Source organism: Balaenoptera musculus, chromosome 15 (assembly GCF_009873245.2).
Source record: "Balaenoptera musculus isolate JJ_BM4_2016_0621 chromosome 15, mBalMus1.pri.v3, whole genome shotgun sequence".
Lineage (NCBI taxonomy): Eukaryota > Metazoa > Chordata > Mammalia > Artiodactyla > Balaenopteridae > Balaenoptera > Balaenoptera musculus.
Window position 1 is genome coordinate 5348631 of NC_045799.1, and position 14674 is coordinate 5363304.

The following is a 14674-nucleotide window of genomic DNA, read 5'->3' on the forward strand; positions in this document are numbered from 1 at the left end:
TCACTGGAATTCATTCTTAATAATGCCATCAGCCACACAGAAGTGAGTGCCCTGTCTAATTTCAACCACAATGTAATGCTCCGTCACTGGGGACACTTCCTTAGCATCTGACATCAGTGAGATTAGCCATTCAAAGGCACAACCGTACATACACAGAACACACGTTTACACCAGTGTGGCTCCGAGTGGGTAGAGATTCCCATTTTGCCAGTAAAAACTGTAATAGTTAAACCAGGTCCCCCCAGAATCGAGTCCCCTTACTGAGTTTATGGTTAATCACTATCCAAAACTGTTCCCTTGCTCTCTGACCTCAATCCCTTTCTCGTCACCTCTGAACTCCATGCTATGCTAACTGAACACTAATCCACCAGCACTAGATGACTCAGAACATTGATGTCATAACATCACTAACGCACTGAAGTTGCTGCTCTAGATTTCATCACTAACTTACGAACGCAGGTTGTTTCTCCAGGGCAATGTGAGCTCACAGACCCCCAAGCCATGGACCACCTGACCAGAGAGTCATAAATCAGAGGCTCCTGACCCCTGAAACTACGATTAAGAAATGTCACAGAAATGTCACAAGACAATGATTAATCCCCGTTTCTTTGTTCCTCCCCTTTAATAAAACACCCCCGACTCAAAGACCAAGATGGAGTGGATCTGAGGCTTGTCTCCCATCTCCTTGCCTGGAGCCCTGCAAATAAACCCTTACTTTGCTGCAAACACCCGCTGTCAGAGTTTGGCTTTCTGCACCTCCCTTGATAACAATCAGTGCCGATGGGCTGCGGACCCTCTGCTGGTGTGCGGCTTCTCCTTTGCAGATCCAGCAGCAGCCCAAGTCCCTTTGGCCTGGGGATCTGGCTGGAGAATTCCCTTCTGGAACAAGCATCAGCACCCCTGGGCAATATTTTAGGCTTGCTGTGAAGGAATGGTTTGGGGATTGGAAGACATCTACGGGTAAGCAACCGGCACAAGGGTGCGGGCCGAAAACTTTTTTTTTAATTTTCCATTTTTTTCTTAGACTATTTTTTTTTAATGATTCTTTACATTCTTTAAAAAAATTATTTATTTTATTTTTTTAATTTATTTTGGCTCTGTTGGGTCTTCGTTGCTGTGCACGGGCTTTCCCTAGTTGCGGAGAGCGGGGGCTACTCTTGGTTGAGGTGCGCAGGCTTCTCGTTGTGGTGGCTTCTCTTGCTGTGGAGCACGGGCTCTAGGTGCGTGGGCTTCAGTAGTTGTGGCATGTGGGCTCAGTAGTTGTGGCTCACCAGCTCTAAAGCGCAGGCTCAGTAGTTATGGCGCACGGACTTAGTTGCTCCGCGGCATGTGGGATCTTCCCGGACCAGGGCTCGAACCCGTGTGCCCTGCATTGGCAGGCGGATTCTTAACCACTGCACTACCAGGGAAGCCCTGAAAACTTTTATCTTTGTATATTGGTGACTTCCTGGGCCCATTGCCAGGTATTGGGGGAGGGATTGGGTTTGATAAAAGTAAGAGCCTAAGATTGCTTTTGGAATTGGTTTGGTTTTTGTCGTGTGTGTATGTGCATGTGTGTGTGAGTGTATATTTGTGTTAAAGAAAGTGCACTATTTTAATTGGCAGACATGGGAAACAGAAATTCAGTTCCTAAAAATAGCCATTTAGGATGCATCCTACAAAATTGGACCACCTTTAGCTCTGGTTTCATGACTAAAGCCAATATATATACATATATATATATATATATATTTTTTTTTTTTTTCGTAATGGCCATAATATTCTTTAGACTCTGGAGAAAAATTCCCAAGATGAGGCTCACTGGACAATCCAAAACTGGTTTTGCTGGCTTGATAAAACATCTTTTCAGAATTTTGACCCTAAGGAACAAGTCCTTCTAGGAGAACTTGCTTTTCGCTCCCTATGCCTTGAGATGTAAATGTTCTCCCAGGGCTCTCAGGAACTTGTACCTTATCTACAGTAGATCATTCCAATTCCTGAGAACTGAGGGGGGAAAAAAAGGTGGAAAGAATTTAATTTAAATTTAACTTACTCATTTATAAACCAGCAAATTTTATATTGTAATACCTGATTCATGACTAAGTTTTAAAATGAAGCTATGAGATCTCTGTCTGGATGGATGGATGTCTACGTGTGGATTACGAATATGTCTTTATCTTTGGATGGTCTTACCACAATTAATTTGTAAATGAGCTCTATTTAATTGGCTTAAAGGAAATTAAGCACTTATATAATTCTCAGAAATATGAAATAAACTAACCCAAATGAATTATAGGTTCACATGATCTGGAAAGTATTCAATATTAAATTAATATTTGGTATTAAGGTTAGTTTAAGTTTGTTGGTTTAATTAATATAGGCATGTCTTCAGAGTCATCAACGTTAAGTATAATACTTTTATTGTACCTAGGTTTACTGAAAGTCAAGTAAGTTCATATTATTTCTGTTACAAAATTCGTCAGCAAGAAACATAACTTGATATGATGAAGTCTTTAAGTAAATCAAATGTAAACAGAGGTTTTTTAAGGGAAATTTTTAGGAACTTTTTATGTTTTAGGAATATCTACTTAAAAACAGTCTCTCCAGATTTTGGTAACTTGAAACTTTAGAGTTTTTCTAATTAAGTTAAATGATGGAAATTTATTGAATATCTAGGTCATTCCAAACGTTTGTCTCCCTTTCAAAATTGAAAGTTATCATTTTACTTTTAACCATACTCTTGCCCCAATGTTCAGGATAAAAAGAAAATTCTCTAGTGAAGTTGTCACAGTATAGTTACTCATGACATGTATCACTGCTTGCTTTAAGTCTATTGCTATGTACAATGTTTGTGTGACAATTCAGTATAACTGATAAAATATACAGCCTATAAAATGTTTCCCTATTAGCATACCTCTGAGTTTGTTCACTACATCTGATTAGTTTTACCCCAATGTGGATAGCTAGGCAAATTTATTTATTTATTTATTTGTTTGTTTGTTTGTTTATAAACAGAAAGGAGGCATAGCACCAAGGGATAATAAAGGAGCCAAGACAGGCAGCAAGGGACAAACATCTCAATCTACTGGAAAATCTGCAAACAAAAAGGGGAAATGATAGAAGAAATTTTCACATATTGAGGTATGGGGCTCATACCTGGCTTATACATGGTTTAAACTAGAACAGCCTATTTGAACATGTACATCTGCTTTAACCATTAAGGGAAAAAAATGCATTTAGAAATCAAAATAGAGTAACTGTGGGTCAGGCATCCAAAACAGAGCTGGGTGGTCATTGTGGATGTGGTTTCAGACATGTTCCTGGATTACTGAGAACTTGAATTTTCTGAACTGTATTAGACTCCAGAATACCAGCAGCCGTTCTCAAAACGGTATCTGCCAGCAGCTGCCAAACACAACCTATGACCTCAGGTTCTCCTCTTGTAGCTAGGAAACGCTTCTCTTACTTTAGGAATAGCAGTGGCAAATGAGACAGCTCAAGCCATAGCTTCCCAGCAGAAGGTTCTAGATTCTTTAGCCAGAAGAGTACTAGACAATAAAATTGTTTTAGATTAAAGTTTAGGGACTTCCCTGGTGGTCCAGTGGTAAAGAATCTGCCTTACAATGCAGGGGATGTGGGTTCAATCCCTGGTCAGGGAACTAAGATCCCACATGTCTCGAGGCAACTAAGCCCACAAGCCACAACTACTGAGCTCACGCACTTCAACTAGAGAGCCTGCGTGCCGCAAACTACAGAGCCCACGCGCTCTGGAGCCTGCAGTGCCACAGCTATGGAAGAGAAAACCCACACACCACAACTAGAGAGAAGCCCGCACACCACAATGAAGAGCCCGTGCGCTGCAATGAAAGATCCCGCGTGCCTCAATGAAGATCCCGTGTGCTGCAACTAAGACCCGACACAGCCAAAAAACTAAATTAATAAAGTTTAGCAGAAAAAGGAGAGTGTAGTGACCAATAGCTCCTTCATGTATATGTTAACACCATATCAGAAGTTAAAACCTACTGAGATAAAATTAGGCAACTGACCACCTGGCTACAGGTCTCCCCAGAAGTGCCAGGTCCAGACTGGTTTTCAGGCTTATTCTCCTGAATTTCTCAGGGAATGAGATCTCTTTTCCAAGGTTCATTAAAGTTCAGGTTGTCACTCCCCCTCCTACTTCTAATTCGGTCCGCTGCACCAAAACAGTGGACCCATGATGGGAGACTCAGACTCAAGACCTGGAACTCGGGAATATTTCCAACTTGGTATAAAACATTTCCATTCCTCCAATTAAGGTAGGACTATGCCTCATTTCAGCAGGAAGTAGGCCAGAGTGGTCATCACCCTGTTCCCTCAAAGATTTGGGAAAAGTTAAAACAAGAGTGGGGATTGAAACTGAGCCCCCCCTAAAACTGAGTTCCCTTACCGACTTTAGGGCTAATCTCTCTATCCAAAACTTTATTCCCTTTCTTGTCTCCTCTGACCACAATCCTATGCTACCTGAACACTAATCAACCAGGATCAGATGACTAAGACTGCTGTCATCATCGGTAGCATCATTAACGCACTGAAGTTGCTGCCGTAGGTCTCATCACTAACATACAAACTCAGGTTGTTTCTCCAGGGCAAGGTGAGCTCACAGACCCTGAGCAGTGGACCACCTGGCCAGAGAGTCGTAAGCCAGAGAATCCTGACCCCTGAAACTATGAGTAGGAAATGTCACAAAACGATGGTTAATCCCTGTTTCTTTGCTCTTCCCCTTTAAAAACACCCCCAACTCAAAGACCAAGAGGGAGTAGGTCTGAGGCTTGTCTCCCACTCCCTTGTTTGGTGCCCTGCAAAAAAATACCCTTACTGTGCTGCAAACACCAGCCGTCAGAGTTTGGCTTTCTATACCATGGGCACAGGAGCCCTTGCTCCATAACAATAGGTTAGATTCCCTTGAAGAGTACCTAGATTAAAAACAAAAAGGGGCTTCCCTGGTGGCACAGTGGTTGAGAGTCTGCCTGCCAATGCAGGGGACAAGGGTTCGAGCCCTGGTCTGGGAAGATCCCACATGCCGTGGAGCAACTGGGCCCGTGAGCCACAACTACTGAGCCTGCGCATCTGGAGTTTGTGCTCCGCAACAAGAGAGGCCGCGATAGTGAGAGGCCCGCACACTGTGATGAAGAGTGGCCCCCGCTTGCCACAACTAGAGAAAGCCCTCGCACAGAAACGAAGACACAACACAGCCAAAAATAAATAAAATTAATTAATTAATTTTAAAAAAATCCAATTAGAAAATGGGCAAGAGACATAAAAGAGACATTAAAAAAACAAAAAGGAGAAACTAGAATTTATGCGCAGTTCTACATGCTACCAATACTTACAAGGTTTTTACATTCTGAGTCTCCTGGAGAGAACAAGTTGGTTCAGTTAGAATTTAGGAGCCGTGAGTCATCCGACCGTCCCCTTACGCACATGTACATGATGGAAGGACGGTATTATTCCTTTGCAAGTGTCCCTTGTCAAAATGTTAAAAGTAAACATTGGAGCCAGATTTACCTAAAAGTACTGAGTTCTCTAGAAGAAAAGAGAGATACAGAGAGAAGCTAGGGTTTTGAGGACTCAACAGGCAAAGTTCCCTAATCCCTCTGTTGATGATGTCTTAGGGCTCCAGTCTGCCCCTGTCCTTGGAGACTCCCTGCTCCAAAGGGGACTCACTGAGCAATGTCTTCAAAGGGCTGACCAGTGACCCTGCGTCTTCCCCATTTACCCACGGGCTTAGTTGTAAGTAAGTCTCAGAACTGAGTACCGGCCATTGGTTTCCACGGGGACCTGTAAGGGCAGGTCTACTGTCACCCTGCTGCTGGAATCCCTAAGGACCTTCAGTCAAACCCCTTCATGGATTTTTCAACACACTCCAAGGTGGCTGGGGAGGGTGGGTGGGCACCTCTGGCCGGCCCACCCTGTGAGTTGCATTTGTCGTTTCTGCATTTGCAAACACCGCAGGGACCCCCAGCCCCAGCTTTCCCGGGGCCACATATGTCCTAATGTACAAAGTTGCTCTTCTTTTGAAGAAACATCTAAAAAGCTGAGTCCACGTACAAAACCTCTTTGTTGAAAGGAGAAAGACCAGACACTAAAAAACAATAGTTTCAAACCTAAAGGTATCATCTTCCCTATGCCTTCCTGAGGTCACATACACATTTTTTGTTGTCCTAAGCTGCAGCTAGCTGTCCCCAGGGTCCTGAGGAGTGAGGGAGCAAGACTTTGAAAAGCCTATGGGATGCCTGCGTGGATGGAGCCGTCAGGAGGGCAACATGGAAACCAGGGCAGGGCCAGGACGAATGAGCAGTGGAGGCGAGGGGTGCAGAATGGCTCCGTTCCAGGTAAGCAATGAAGAACAAAGCCATGTACTTGGGTGGCGTCTCCCAGAGGATTCTGAGGACAGTCTGATTGATATCCATTGGTCAATGGTTACCTTGAGGCCAATAAAATGAAAACAGAAATTCCAAAGACCATCAACACCAGTGCTTGGAGTTCCTGTACAGCCAGGATCTGTGGTTTCCATCCCGTGCTCTGAGGGATTTGGGGGCAGCCCTCTGAGCCTCCCGGGGGAGGAAGGGGGAATGGCCAGGTGAGATGTGCTCAGAGCCCTCCTCACCTGCAGCATCTTTGACTTCACCCGTGGTGAGTATTATATTAGACTGCCATATTGGATCTCTGTTTGAACGAGGTGTTTCAGAAAACATTAGAAATTCACCACTCACAACCAATTCTTTCATTGGAGGGGTGGAACCGCTGAGACCCAGAGAGGGCAAATAAGCCATTTTCCCAAGCAAGGGCTCTCCACTGCAAGCGTGAGACCTCCCCCCTCCACCCCACCACCGATGGGGGTGATGGAGAGGCTCATTACACCCAGGGAATGACCACAAAAATGCCCCTCAGTTCAGGAATCTGAATTCGTAGGTCAGCATGCCCCTTTCCTGGTAAAGATCAAACGGACAGCAGTTTTCCAGAAGGTGATAAGAAAACTAACCATGTAAATCCCATATCTTGTCCTGGAGCCGAAAGTATGTGCGCAAATCAACTCTGGATGTCCATTGCCAGGGATGCTACTCTGTGGGCACCAACTGGCCCGGGCGTGGAAGTTTCCAACAGCAGGAAAACACTGTCCAGTCATGTGATGATCTGTACAGCATCATCTGCCCCTGGCAATCCCAAGCATCCACCCCGGCTGTGTTTGTTAGGGACAAATATTTAGATGTTCTACTTTTATGGGGAAATCTTAAAAGTCTCTGAAGCATGGAGGGTTTTGTTTTTTGTTTTTTGTTTGTTTTCTACAGAGTTGAATGAGTTTAGTTCCTATTTTAAAGCCATAGAATCATATAATTGAAAGGGTCCTTAAAAGATGATGTTAATCCAGCTTAATGGGTTGGGGTTCTCCCTCAGGGGTGATGAAAGTTTTGGAACCAGATAGAGGTGGTGGTTGCATCACATTGTGAATGTACGAAATGCCACTGAATTTTACACTTTAAAATGGTTGATTGTTGTTTTTAACATCTTTATTGGAGTATAATTGCTTTACAATGGTGTGTCAGTTTCTGCTTTATAACAAAGTGAATCAGTTATACATATACATATGTTCCCATATCTCTTCCCTCTTGCATCTCCCTCCCTCCCACCCTCCCTATCCCACCCCTCTAGGTGGTCACAAAGCACCGAGCTGATCTCCCTGTGCTATGCTGCTGCTTCCCACTAGCTAGCTATTTTACGTTTGGTGGGTATATATGTCCATGCCACTCTCTCACTTCGTCACAGCTTACCCTTCCCCCCTCCCCGTGCCCTCAAGTCCATTCTCTACATCTGCATCTTTATTCCTGTCCTGCCCCTAGGTTCTTCAGACCCTTTTTTTTTTTTTTTTAGATTCCATTCCAAAATGGTTGATTTTATGTTATGAATTTCACCTCAATTAAAAAACAAAAAAGATTACGTAGTCCCGTCTTTTATGTGCAAGATGTGGGACAATGGCCCAATGTGGGGAGCGGGTATATTGCATGTGGGGGAGGGGCGCTCGTCTGAAGGTCACTCTAGGAGGCAGGCAGGTCTCCAACACACCCACCCACCTGCCCCCCACCCCTCCACCTAATCCTTTCCACGTCTCTCAACAGCCTTGTAATGTCTTAAGACCATAGTCTTGGGCTGAATGTACACTCACCCAGCAGAGAAGACAATTTGTGTCATTTGGGAATCTTCTCCCAGGAGAAGATTTTGTCTGTGTGCATATTCTTTCCACAGTGAAGAAATAAAAATGGACCTAGAGGGAACCCATTTTGCCTGTTTGTGTTAATAAAGCATAACTTTTGCACATAAGATATGTTAAATGAATGCTGATAACCAAGTGTTAGAACCTTTCTAGAGGGCTCGTTATCTTCCCTTGCAATCATTAGTGACCCACGGAAATAGCAAATCCATACAATCTTGTTTATTTTCATTTTTAAATTAATTAATTAATTAATTAATTAATTATTTTTGGCTGCGTTGGGTCTTCGTTGTTGTGCGCAGGCTTTCTCTAGCTGTGGCGAGCGGGGGCTACTCTTCGTTGCAGTGCACAGGCTTCTCATTGCGGTGGTTTCTCTTATTGCGGAGCACGGGCTCTAGGAGCACGAGCTTCAGTAGTTGCGGCATGCGGGCTCAGTAGTTGTGGCACACAGACTTAGTTGCTCCGCAGCTTGTGGGATCTTCCCGGATCGAACCCGTGTCCCCTGCATTGGCAGGCAGATTCTTAACCACTGCGCCACCAGGGAAGTCCCCAGTCTTGTTTATTTTCTTTGGAGAGTTCTCCATTGGGTTTCTGGAGAGGCGTAAAGGAGCTCTGGGTGTGCAGAAGTGATGCACATGTTGGAATTCAACATTCCACGCCACATCCATCCCGTGAACGACTTCAGGGCGCAGGGTCACCTCCGTGGGATGCTGACGGTGAGCTTCTATGGAGGCTAGGGCCCCAGGCAGTGACAGGAGACTCACCCTCAAAGTCAGGACCGCAGATTCCAGGACTGCTCATAGACTGTGCCTAGCATCGTACTTCTCTGTACCATGTGAGAGCCTAACTCCCCTTGTGGAGTGGCTGTTTGAGTTACGCGGCCTGTGGTTTGCAGCCAAAAGCTTCCTAACTGAGACAGGATCCCAACCTATAGAGAACCCCGACTCAGGAGACCTGGGGCAATTCTGGTTCCAGCTTCCCCAGAAGCCAGTGAGACCAGCATCCACACCTCACTTTCTTCACCTGTACAGCGTGGAGGTGGATGAGACACAGTCCAGGACTGCTTCTATCCCTAAAGTCCCGTCGATTCGTCACTGCATGTGTTCACTGCCATGGATTCTGAGGTCCACGGTGGCTTTGGTTTTTGTCTTATTTCCCTCTCCCCTACTTTGGAAGACCGGTGACACTGTGTTTGCTAAGCCTCCCTTCTTGTTGGACGCTGGGAAGGACTTTGTATCCATGCTGCTTGTGCATATTGAAATGGGAAGTCAGAGTCACATGCCAGCTAATTTAGGTACACAACTACACTGGGTGGAAAGGAGCAGCAAACTAAGATATGACAAAAGAAAATTTAACATTCAGGTTTGCCCTAATTTTTTACAACCCTGCCTTGTTCTCTTCATCAGTTTCATGCTGTAAACAGAGCATACCCAGATGTTGGCCCCAATCCCCAGTTTTCTACTCTTCCTATGTGTTTGCATATGACTTTTAGTGTGGAGGGCGCTAGCTGGGTGGTACGGCTCCAGGTGGCCTTTGAAAACGCTTGTGCCATCGTTACTGAGTGTCCCTGGATCGGTCACTTACCCTCTACGGTCTCAGTTTCCTTATCCCTAAACTGAGCCGGCCCTTCCGACTCACAGTGCCCTCGATCTCAGGTGCTACAGAGTAAGCAAGTCCATTCTCCCAGAGTGTGTGCAGCAGTGAGGACAGATTCACCGCCAAACACCGTTCCAAGCACACTCACAGAGAAAAGACAGCACCACCAGGCAACGCACGGGGCAAAAAAGAACTAATTGCATAGTTACTGAAAAAAAACAATCCAACGCACTTATTCTGCAGCGAGAAAATGGATCCACTTTGCAGCGCGTTAACTCTATCGGAAAGAATGATAATCGCTCGGGAACTGAACGCTCCTCTTCCTTAGCGCTCCCTGGTAACTATGCAAATTCTTCCACACGTCTGCCGTGTTGGGCTCAGAACAAAAACGTCTTTTCTGATCCGTGCTGGGGATAATTCCTAAAACTCAGTAAATCCCACACTCTCAACTCCTCTCCCAAGGGTGGGAGGTGGGATTCACAGCATTGGTACTCGGGACACATCCCCCAGGATCGGGGTCCAGCCAGCTTGTCTCATCAGGGACTGGGGCATCTAACTTAGCTGTAAAACCCTAAAATATTTCCATATTGAAATACAGAGGAAAGGGCGGCCCCTCAGGATGCTGCTCTCATATCCTAGTACCAAATCAGAGCCCTTCTACCCACATGCAGAAAACCCTGTTTGAACAATGACCACAGAGTCTGATGGAAAAAGATGCCAGCCCATGAGCCCCTTTGCCTAAACTAGTCTGTGTTGCTTGGAAGAGGCAACCAAGTAAAATAAATGGTAAAGGTGGAAAGAAACTTTCATTCTGGTGTTTTGGATATTTCAAGAAAAAGTAAAATTGGCAAGGGGGTGAGAAATCTGTTGTGGGTACCTAGAATCACAGGCCAGCACAGATGGGGAAGATTTGTCTCGTCAGTAAGTTGGTGTTTCAGCCAGGAAAATGGGAAGCAGGGGCTGGGGAGACCTCTGCCCTGCTTATGTCTCTGCCATTCTTTAATTTTCAATCAGGCAGAATTCCATCCTGCAGCTCTGCCGAAAGCCGAGGTTAGGCAAGTTTTCTTTCCCTGGCTTGGTGCAAGGAAGCTGTGATGCAAGAGGCCTCTTTCTCAATCCTTCTCTGCCTTGTTGGGGGCTGACCTGGCCAGGACCAGCAGGGTCTAGGGCATGGACGTCTGTCTCGGGAGCTGGCCTCAGCGCACAAGCCCCTGTGGGCTCTCTCTCCAAGTGGCAGGGTCCGCTGCGCCAGGGTTGGAAGGCAATGGGAAGTCCGGGCTTTCAGACACCAGCTTCTATATGTACAGATGTGGGTCAACCTCACTGACCAGTGGACCCTCTTTGACCATTCGGGTAATCAGAAACAGGGATTGGTTCAGTATTTCAATCTGCAGGCGGGGCCTAGGGTGCCCTTTTGGGGGCAGAGTAGTGTAGTAGCCGACAGCGTGGACGCCAGAGGCCGAGGCGCCCATTCGTATCTGGACCACGTGGTCCTCATCAAGTCATACCCTTTCTATGCTTCCTCAGTTCCCTCATCGGTCAAGTGAGGATACTTACAGAACTTACATCAGAGGGTAGCCCAGATCATACTTGGTGACCCAAATAAACATCCTTGTGGGTTTTTGAAGGGACAAAAAAGCAAAGGCAAAATTCCTGACTTCTAGGAGTCTGTGTCCTCACTCCTTTCAGCAAACTCTGCACCTTAAACCATGCCTGGCACATAGTAGGCGCACAGCAAACGACCGCTGAACAAACACAGCTGGAAGACAAGTTCTACACACAGAGGAGCAGAACCCCCCTCGGCGACAGTGACTAAGCACCAAGTACAGGGTGCAGGCAATAAATACACCCAATCGAGGCATCCACCCCCTAATGGAGTAACGGCAGTTTCACCTCGGGTTTTTATTTACCTTCTTCCATATGCTTTCCTGTCTACTCTTCTCTCTCAGTTCCTTGAACCAGATTTATGTTGTCACGTGTGTGGAACAACCAGCTCATTTTTCACTCGTGACGCTGCCATTCCCCCGGCATCATCCGCTCCCCGGAGCACGTTCTGCCCGGGCTCATTCGAAGCTACGCAGGCAGGCGTTTTTCTGAGCAGCCTTTCTGAGCAGTTGTTCACCTTTCCAGAAGTTCCACAGTACCTTCTCATAATTAGAAGCATCAGGAACCCCAGGACGTACGCACATTCAATCAAATGGGTGCACTAAATAACCCGAGTCGTTTTCAAAGTCCTGAGTTACGGCCGACCGGGCTCCTATTAGCAGCACGCAGGAGCTCGTCGTGAATATTGGTAAACACTTCTGGTGGGAGAGGCGTCCTGACAGCTTTGATAAATGGCTGGAATCATTTTCCACCTGGCCCGACTCATTCCAATCACAAGCTGCTGAAAATATCCTTTTTACACTCGCCCTTTTCTAAGTGCTGAGGCACGAACAAAAGTCCATTCCCAGGCTGGTTACCTAATTTTTATTAATAATATCTTCACTCTGTCAATCGTTGTTAACTAACGAGAACATATGAAGAAATTAATTTAAGCCTGGTGAGAGGAAGCATGGCAGCCCATTACACTTCCCCTCCCCAGTGGACCCTGCGCCACTGGCTGCGTCACGAAGATGCACGGTGACTCAGCCCGACCTGCCTCGACTTTCTCCGAGAGAGGACCGTTTCTCCTTCAGAGAGCCGTTTCCTAGGCTAGGGGGCTATGCTAGCAAAGTTTTCTTAATTGTTTCCCATCCTTGATCTCATTCAGCACTGGGAAGGCTGTTGGCCCCCGACGCTATGGGTGCCAGGGGCTAGTCCATGGGCCAGGGTGAGCCACCTGTCTCAAAACTTCACCTGGCACCGAGGCCGGCCTTTTGCTCCCTGAGCTATTCATTCAAGTCAGGCCTCCATATTTTTGACCAAGGGTGGGGAGCAAAGGAAGAGGAAGAGGAAAAGGGTGAATACCAGGCCCAGAAACAGCTCCCTGGTACCCTTCCCATTGACCCGCTACACCAACCCCATCTGTATTCAGGCCAACATTTGTCTTCCCGGGCCTGTGGCATCTTGGGAACAAGACGGTAGCCATGGACCAGTCCTTCGGGGGCTCGTGTTTACTTCTATTCAGCAAACTACAACTTCCAGGTTCAAAGTTTCAAGAGATGCACGAGCATTCTGAACCCTGCGCACACCTGTAAAAAATGTGATGAGTCGCAGACAAGCAAGCCTGGATTTTCTGTGAGTTGGCCCGTGGTGGTAAGTGAAAAGCTCCTGTGTTGGGGGTCACGACACGTTTTTAAAATATCTGTATTTGAAGATGTATCTCAAGCACTTCTGTGTTTAGACATTTTTGCATACATTTTGAGTGCGTGAAGCCTAGCTGAGTAACTGTAACGCTTCGTCTTTCTTCCTTTCAGGTGAAAATGTCAGGTGTCCCTTCAGTTAAAATGAGTCCTCACAGCCTCCATTTGCAGAGAGAGAAAGAGAAATTCAATCACATTCAGTAGGCGTCCACACATAAAGTAGCTCATGTGAATTATTAATGATAAATTTCGGCGGGGGGGGATCTTCTTGGACTTTCTCTGTTGTACTTTTAACAATTGAATGCAATGCTCATCAGATGTCTTCTTGTGAGATGTCACATTATTTAAATGAGAGCACATCTGACATTTCCAGAAGCACGTGCTAAATTCTGAAAAGGGAATGTTCTCGCTGATTTGATGGGCACCATTTGGGCTTTTCAAAATAAAGGTTTTGAGCACTTTGATTTTGGAGCGACTTGCATAGTTCGACACAGAGATTTAAAATACTCTCAACTACTTTAAAGAAGAACAGCGAGAAAGTTTCCTGCTTTGCGACAAACAGAGGAACCCTCCACAAAGTGACATTTGAAAGGCACTGATGGCGGATAATAACTGCTCAAAATATACTTAGAAACGCTTGCCGTTTCATTGTTCTTTATGTATCTCATTATTCCGGGTATTGTCATGTCAAAAAAAAGTTTCATATGACATATGTTGTTCCTTCAAAAAAAAAAAAAGTCTAAGTCAGAGATGAAATCTAAGTCTCCACGATACATCGTGGCCTGGACAGGTCATCTCTGGGAAACGACCTTTACTATCTCTGGTTGCAGGCACTCACGTTCTAACAGAAAGGCATTTATTTGCTTGGGGTTGGCCCATGCTGCTCCTTCCCTTTCTGCAGTGCCTGGGACATTTACTGACACATATTGGAGCGCAATTCATGAGGCCAGACACTGTGCTAACTGATGTGAGGGGTGAGATGGGTGTGGGACGGTCCACAGAGCAACCAGAAGAATCCCAAAAATGTCAGTGCATTGTTTTTCGTTACCTGTTCCATTTGCTTACCCAACCCTCTGTATCAGATTGTGGTCAGCCCTTGGGAGCTACAAGGAGCTCCTCAGAGCTCCAAAATCAGCTTCCTCTTTGTGAGTTAAACTTGGTCACATCCTTGAGCCACCTTTGTTCCTACCTCAGGGCCTTTGCACCTGCTCTTCCTTCTGCCTGGAGCACTGCCCCTGGCTTGTGCATGGCTGGGCCTCCCTGTCACTCGGGGCTCAGCCTTTCCAAGCAACCCCCAGCACACTGTCCCCAGGTGTGTTTCCTTCCTGGCATTTATTACTCTTTGACATTAGTGTCTTCATTTGTCTATGGGTTAAACTTCAGGATCCCTGATTCAAATGTGATGAGCTCCGTGCCGGACAAACACCTTGTCAGCCTTGGTCAGGACTGTGTCCCAGCCCTGACCGTGGTAAATGCTCAGGGCTACTTGCTGCAGGAGAAGGTGAACTCCATTTAACCTAACCAACCACCTTGCTTGAGTTCTATAGTCTTGAGCACCGTGAGATTATGA

The 14674-nt window shown here is 46.0% G+C and overlaps 1 long non-coding RNA gene across 4 annotated transcripts; it reads left to right on the top strand.

The window, feature by feature from the left end:
* Window positions 1–715: 715 nt before the first annotated feature.
* On the top strand, window positions 716–14318 carry LOC118881794. Of its 4 annotated transcripts, none has more exons than XR_005016610.1 (5): window positions 716–960; window positions 2995–3120; window positions 6185–6350; window positions 9880–13057; window positions 13219–14318. It is a non-coding gene; the product is annotated as an uncharacterized LOC118881794 (long non-coding RNA). The 4 variants fall into 4 exon arrangements; XR_005016611.1 differs by having other exon boundaries at window positions 9880–13039; XR_005016609.1 differs by having other exon boundaries at window positions 12837–14318.
* Window positions 14319–14674: the final 356 nt, after the last annotated feature.